Source organism: Phalacrocorax carbo, chromosome W, assembly GCF_963921805.1.
Source record: "Phalacrocorax carbo chromosome W, bPhaCar2.1, whole genome shotgun sequence".
Lineage (NCBI taxonomy): Eukaryota > Metazoa > Chordata > Aves > Suliformes > Phalacrocoracidae > Phalacrocorax > Phalacrocorax carbo.
The window spans coordinates 977527-985739 of NC_087547.1; positions in this window are offsets into that span (position 1 = coordinate 977527).

Here is an 8213-nt window from a genome sequence, read left to right on the forward strand (position 1 = left end):
TTTCCCTTCCATGAGTTTATTCTTTGACCTGAGAGCGAAGGAGTGATCAGGAAGACCCGCTCACCCTTTAACAGTCCCCTATGGCCAGTGTGAGAAGTGTAATGGAGTGTGGAGGCTAACTGTAGACTATCGTGGCCTGCATGAAGTCACTCCATCGTTGAGTGCTGCTGTGCCGGGCATGCTAGAACATCAATACGAACTGGAGTCAAAGGCAGCCAAGTGGTATGCCACAATTGATATTGCTAATGCATTCTTCTCAATCCGTTTAGTAGCAGAGTGCAGGCCACAGTTTGCTTTCACTTGGAGCAGAGTCCAGTAGACCTGGAATCGACTGGCCCAGGAGTGGAAGCACAGCCCTGCCATTTGCCATGGACTGATTCAGACTGCACCCGAACAGGGTGGATCTCCTGAACAGCTACAGTACATTGATGACATCGTTGTATGGGGCAACACAGCAGAAGACATGTTTGAGAAAGGGAAGGAAATAGTCCAAATACTTCTTAAAGCTGGTTTTGCCATAAAACAAAGTAAGGTCAAGGGGCCCGCACAAGAGATCCTGTTTTTAGGGGTGAAACAGTAAGATGGACCTCTTCAGATTCCAGTGGATGTGATCAACAATATGGCAGCCATGTCTCCACCAACTAGCAAAAAAGAAACACAATAGTTTTTGGGTGTTGTAGGTTTTTGGAGAATGCAGATTCCAGATTACATTTTGATCGTAAGCCCTCTCTATCAAGTGACCCGGAAGAAGAATGATTTCAAATGGAGCCCTGAGGATTTACAGGCCTTTCAACAAATAAAACAGGAAACGGTTCATGCAGTAGGCCTTGGGCCAGTCCGGGCAGAACAAGTTATAAAAATTTGCTCTAAACCGAAGCCAAGGAGAATGGTCCTACCTGGAGCCTCTGGCAGAAAGCACCAGGGGAGATTTGAGGTTGACCCCTAGGGTTTTGGAGTCGAGGATACAGAGGGTCTGAAGCGCACTCTACTCCAACTGAAAAAGAGATATTGGCAGCATATGAAGGGGTTTGAGCTCCTTCAGAAGTGGTTGGTACTGAAGCACAGCTGCTCCTGGCACCCCAACTTCTGGTGGTGGGCTGGATGTTCAAAGGAAAGATTCCCCTCTACACATCATGCACCTGATGTTACATGGAGCAATGGGTTGCACTGATCACCCAGAGGGCTCGGATAGGAAACTCCAGATAGCCAGGAATGTTGGAAGTGATCATGGACTGGCCAGAAGGCAAAGCTTTTGGATTATCACCAGAGGAGCAGGTGACATGTGCTGAAGAAGCCCTACTCTATAACAAACTGCCAGAAAAAGAGAAGCAATATGCTCTGTTCACTGATGGGTCCTGTTGACTTGTGGGAAAGCATCGGAGATTGGAAGGCTGCTATATGGATTCCTAATCGAAAAGTCGCAGAAACTGCTGAAGGAGAAGGAGACTCGAATCAGTTTGCAGAGGTAAAGGCCATCTAGCTGGCCTTAGACATTGCTGAACGGGAAAAGTGGCCATTGCTCTGTCTCTGTACTTACTCCTGGATGGTGGCGAATGCCCTGTGGGGCTGGCTACAGCAGTGGAAGCAAAGCAACTGGCAGTGCAGAGGTAAACCCATCTGGGCTGCCACATTGTCGCAAGTTATTGCTGCCCGGGTAGAGAATCTGGTTGTGGAAGTACATCATGTGGATGCTCACGTCCCCTAAAGCCAGGCCACTGAAGAGCATCAGAACAATCAGTACGTGGAGTCGTCTATCAAGATTGAAGTGGCTGAGGTGGATCTGGACTGGCAATGTAAGGGTGAATTATTTCTAGCTCCATGGGCCCGTGACACCTCAGGCCATCAAGGGAGAGATGCAACATACAGGTGGGCTCGCGATCGAGGGGTGGACTTGACCATGGACGCTATTGCGCAGGTTATCCACGAATATGAAACGTGTGCTGCAATCAAGGAAGCGAAGTGGGTAAAGCCTCTGTGGTATGGGGGACAATGGCTGAAATATAAATATGGGAGGCCTTGCAAATTGACTATATTACACTCCTACAAACCTGTCAAGGCAAGCGCCATGTGCTTACAATGGTAGAAACATTGACTGGCTGGCTGGAAACATATCCTGTCCCCCACGCCATTGCCCAGATCACTATCCTGGGTCTCGAAAAACAAGTCCTGTGGCGACATGGCACCCCAGAGAGAATTGAGTCAGACAACGGGACTCATTTCCGAAGCAACCTCATAGACAGCTGGGCCAAAGAGAATGGCATTGAGTGGGTGTATCACATCCCCTATCACACACCAGCCTCTGGGAAAATCGAAAGATACAATGGACTATTAAAGACGACACTGAGAGCAATGTGGGGTGGAACATTTAAACACTGGGATGCACATTTAGCAAAAGCCACCTGGTTAGTCAACATGAGGGGATCTGCCAGGCGAGCTGGCCCTGCCCAATCAGAACCCTTATGTACTGTGGAAGGCGATAGAATCCCTGTAGTGCGCATAAAAAATATGTTGGGCAAAACAGTATGTTTAGGTGAAAACAGCCAATGAACTGAATAATATGCTGTCAATATCTATATATCAATATCTATATAATGTTGTATGTCATCACTACTATCACTACATATCACTACTATATGCCATATCAATGGAACGGTATCATGGTGGGTATCTCCCAATTAATAATAATAGCAAATGAACTTTCAATTGTACCAAGCAAAGTGCAGCAGTGAGAGAACAAGGACTAACAGTGCAGTGGTGATGGAACAAGGACTGACTTCAGCATGCAACAATCCGACACCACACACAGCACCTCTCTGAAAGACTCTTACAATAGATGGAACCCAAAGTCATGGACTAAATGAACTCAATGGACATTTCACAGGCATTTTACAGGGGTGGTCCATAGACTAGGGGAATAATAAATGAATATCTGTATATCCTGTTAAAGGATGAGAAGGTGGGTAGGGATTATTGAAATTGTACTGAATAGTATGGGACCTGAGCATGATGTAACTGATATGGAATAAGGGGTGGATACTGTCATGGTTTTATCTGGGATAGAATTAATTTTCTTCACTCTAGCTGGCACAGTGCTGTGCTTTGAACTTAGCATGGAAAAAAATGTTGAGATAACACACAGCTGTTTTGGCTGTTGCTGGGTAGCGCTTGTACTAGTCAAGGACATTTCTAGCTTCCCATGCTCTGCTGGGTGCACCTGCTTAGTAGTCATTCAGACTACTGAGTCCTGATTTTGGCTTTTCACAGCATCAACAGCAGGTCAAATGAAGCACCTCCCCTGGTAGGCTCACCAGCTGTGTTTGGAAGTTATCTTCCACACACTCCAGGAACCTCCTAGACTGTTTCTTCTCTGCTGTGTTGTATTCCCTGCAGACATCTGGTAAATTGAAGTCACCCACTAGAACAAGGGCAACTGATTGTCATACTTCTGCCAGCTGCTTGTAGAACGCTTCATCTAGCTCTTCATCCTGGTTGGGTGGTCTATAACAGACTCTTAGCAGGCTATCTGCCTTGTTGGCCTTCCCCCTTATCCTTACCCATAAGCACTCGACCTTATGGGTAGTTATTGGGCAGCAAAACCAGCAAAACTAGCTCAGGTCGGGTCACTGCTGCACTTGCACTGCTTCTCGTAAGGCTCATCCTCCATTGGTTCGGGTGGTTCCTGCTATTATAATGCCTATAACATGCAAGTGAAATAATGGGTCACAACTATTTAAAGGTATATCCATTACAATCTCCACCCCGGTCCCTTTGGACCAGATCATAGGTTTTACCATTGCAACCAACTCCTCCCCTTGCCCCTGATCTGGCTTGGATTTATCCACAGACTGCAGTCCCTTAGGGGAGTACCTGCTCCAAGTGGAGCCTTATCTGTGAGCCACAGTCTCTTCATGGGTATACCCGCTGTGGCATAGACTTAACCAGAGCCACAGTCACTTTGATGTGCACCTATTCCAGTGTGGCCTTCTCCATGGGCCACAATGCCTTCAGAGGTGTACCTGCTCCAGCATGGCAGATACACAGATACCATCCCCTTACTCTATGGACCGTCCCTTTAAAATGTCACAGATGTCCACAAAACGTCCACTGAGGTCATTTAGCGCATGACGTTCGGGTTCCATCGATCGTAACAGTCTTTCAGGTCAGGGAAGATGGTGTGTTTGGTGTTGGATTGTTGTACACTGAAGTCAGTCCTTGTTCCATCACCGCTGCACTTTGCTCAGTTTAACCAAAGTTCATTCTTAATTAATCTGGGAAATTCCTGCTGTGATACCATTGATATGGAATATAGCAACCACAGAAGAGATTAAATACAATATTATATAGCAATTAACATCATACCATTCAGTTCATTGGCTGTTCTCACCCAAAATTAAGTCCCCTTGATCCTCCCCAGATCCTCCATCCTCCCGTATAACCCACCAAGTACACCCAGGTCCTTCAGTAAAAGAAATCCCACTGTCGTGGTTTAGCCGGCAGCTCAGCCCCACACAGTCGCTCGCTCACTCCCCCACCAGTAGATGGGGAGAGAATCAGAAGGGTAACGCTCGTGGGTTGGGATAAGAACAGTGTAATAATTAAAATTAAAAGAAACAACAACAGAAATGCAATGTAAAGGAGAACAACGAGAGGTGCAGAGCCCTGGGGGAGGGGGGAAGGGAGGGGAGAGGGTGAACAAACCGCCGAAACAAACCGCATGCGACGGAGCCACTCACCGCCCGCCAACCCGACGCCGCGCCGCTCCCGAGCCACAACTGCCTCCGCTTAATATACTGGTCATGGTGTCACATGGTATGGGATGAACATGCCATTGGCCAGTCGGGGTCAGCCGCCCCCACCATGGCCCTGCTCCTCCAGCCCCCCGCCACACACAGAGCGCGGGAAGCTGGAAAGGTAGCTGAGTCCCACAGTGAGGAGAATTATCCCCTTCTCAGCCAAAACCAGCACACCCATGAATAGGTTTTCCTTTATTTGAGGCAGGAATAACCCAGACCGTTTTCCCCAGCATATTTTTTACGTGCACTACAGGGACTTTATCCCCTTCCACAGTACATAAGGGTTCTGAATGGGCAGGGCCAGCTCGATTGACAGACACCCTCATGTTGAATAACCAGGTGGCTTTTGCTAAATGTGCATCCCAGTGTTTAAATGTTCCACAACCCATTGCTCTCAGTGTAGTCTTTAATAGTCCATTGCATCTTTTGACTTTCCCAGAGGCTGGTGCGTGATAGGGGATGTGATACACCCACTCAATGCCATGCTCTTTGGCCCAACTGTCTATGAGGTTGTTTCAGAAATGAGTCCCATTGTGTGACACAGTTCTCTCTGGGGTACAGGACTTGTTTTTCCAGGCCCACGATAGTGTTCCAAGTGGTCGCATGGGGCACAGGATATGTTTCTAGCCAGCAGTCGCTTCCACCATTGTAAGCACACGGCACTTGCCTTGGCGGGTCTGTGGGAGTGAAATCTAGTCAATCTGCCAAGCCTGCCCATAGTTTTATTTCAGCCATCGTCCCCCATACCACTTTTCCCGTTCAACAATGTCTAAGGGCAGCTGGATGGCCTTTACCTCTGCAAACTGGCTCGATTCATCTTCTCCTTCAGCAGTTTCTGCGACTTGTCGTATAGGACTCCATAGAGCAGCCTTCCAATCTCCAATGCTTTCCCACAAGACAACAGGACCCATCAGTGAACAGAGCATACTGCTTCTCTTTTTCTGGCAGTTTGTTATAGAGTAGGGCTTCTTCAGCACATGTCACCTGCTCCTCTGGTGATAATCCAAAAGCTTTGCCTTCTGGCCAGTCCATGATCACTTCCAACATTCCTGGGTATATGGAGTTTCCTATCCGAGCCCTCTGGGTGATCAGTGCAACCCATTGCTCCATGTAACATCAGGTGCATGATGTGTAGAGGGGAATCTTTCCTTTGAACATCCAGCCCACCACCAGAAGTTGGGGTGCCAGGAGCAGCTGTGCTTCAGTACCAACCACTTCTGAAGGAGCTCAAACCCCTTCATATGCTGCCAATATCTCTTTTTCAGTTGGAGTGCGCTTCAGACCCTCTGTATCCTCGACTCCAAAACCCTAGGGGTCAACCTCAAATCTCCCCTGGTGCTTTCTGCCAGAGGCTCCAGGTAGGACCATTCTCCTTGGCTTCGGTTTAGAGCAAATTTTTATAACTTGTTCTGCCCGGACTGGCCCAAGGCCTACTGCATGAACCATTTCCTGTTTTATTTGTTGAAAGGCTTGTCATTGCTCACGGCCCCATTGAAAATCATCCTTCTTCTGGGTCACTTGATAGAGAAAGCTTAAGATCAGACAGTAATCTGGAATAGGCATTCTCCAAAAACCTACAACACCCAAAAACTATTGTGTTTCTTTTTTGCTAGTTGGTGGAGACATGGCTGCCATATTGTTGATCACATCCACTGGAATCTGAAGAGGTCCATCTTACTGTTTCACCTATAAGAACTGGATCTCTTGTGCGGGCCCCTTTACCTTACTTTGTTTTATGGCAAAACTGGCCTTTCGAAGGCTTTGGACTATTTCCTTCCCTTTCTCAAACACGTCTTCTGCTGTGTTGCCCCATACAACGATGTCATCAATGTACTGTAGCTGTTCAGGAGATCCACCCTGTTCGGGTGCAGTCTGAATCAGTCCATGGCAAATGGTAGGGCTGTGCTTCCACCCCTGGGCCAGTCGATTCCAGGTCTACTGGACACCCCTCCAAGTGAAATCGAACTGTGGCCTGCACTCTGCTACTAAACGGATTGAGAAGAATGCATTAGCAATATCAATTGTGGCATACCCCTTGGCTGCCTTTGACTCCAGTTTGTACTGAAGTTCTAGCATGCCCGGCACAGCAGCACTCAATGGTGGAGTGACTTCATGCAGGCCACGATAGTCTACAGTTAGCCTCCACTCTCCATTACACTTCTCACACTGGCCATAGGGGACTGTTAAAGGGTGAGCGGGTCTTCCTGATCACTCCTTCGCTCTCAGGTCAAAGAATAAACTCATGGAAGGGAAACAGGGAGTATCGGGTTGGTGAGATATTGCCACTGGTGCACCGTTGCCGTGGCAATCGGCACCTGTTGTTCTTTGACCTTCAGCAGCCCCACAACAGAAGGGTCCTTTGAAAGGCCAGGCAAGGCAGACAGCTGTTCCATTTCTTCCATCTCCAAGGCAGCTATACCAAGAGCCCACCTGTACCTTTTTGGGTCCGTGAAATACCCTCTCCAAGGTAGTCTATGCCAAGGATGCACGGAGCCTCTGGGCCAGTCACAATGGGGTGCTTTTGCCACTCATTCCCAGTTAGGCTCACTTCGGCTCGAAAACAGTTAGCTCCTGGGATCCACCTGTCACTCCAGAAATACACGTGTTCTGCCCCTATGCAGCTTGGTGGCATTAGGTTGCACTGTGCAACAGTATCCACTAGAGCTTTATACTCCTGTGGGTCTGATGTGCCAGGCCATTGGACCCACACAGTCCAGTAAAGCTGGTTGTCCCTTTCCTCCACCTGGATGGAGGCAGGGCCCCTCTATTCCTGATCATAGTGTTTGCTATGCACTTCTTATAAATGCTAATCAAAATTTGCCCTGTTAAGATCACAAATAAAATCAGTGCTCCTACACTTCTGTCTGGGGAACTGCTCACTGGAAACTGGAACAGCAACTTTCCTGGAAGAACCCCCCTGAGTGATTATTTTCCTTTGCAGCTCACATATCAGTGTCACCCAGGTGAAACCATAGAGTGGCGTCTGGTGTGTATCCTCTCTCTTGAGCAAAGGGACACTTACTCCTAATGGCTGAGATACTGGTCCATACAGGTGGGGAATAGGACATATCTTCTTTGAGTTGCTGGACTTCCTGGGACAGTTTCTCCACAGCCAAGATGAAGGAGGAAGAGACACGTGCTTTGGATTCCCAGAGTCTGTCAATCACATCCCCCACCATTGGTGCCTCTTCATCTTTTCAGGCCAGTTATTCCAATGAGATTACATGCTATTCTCTGCACAAATATCCGCCACATGGGTCGTGTGCACTGGGGTTTATCAGGATCTATGGATGACTGTAGATCATCCAGGTCATGATAAATCACCTCAAGCACAGCTACTTCCCTCAGGTACTGGATACCTTTCTCCATGGCAGCCCATTTCCCTGAGCGATATACAATATCTGCCTTGAAGGGATACCT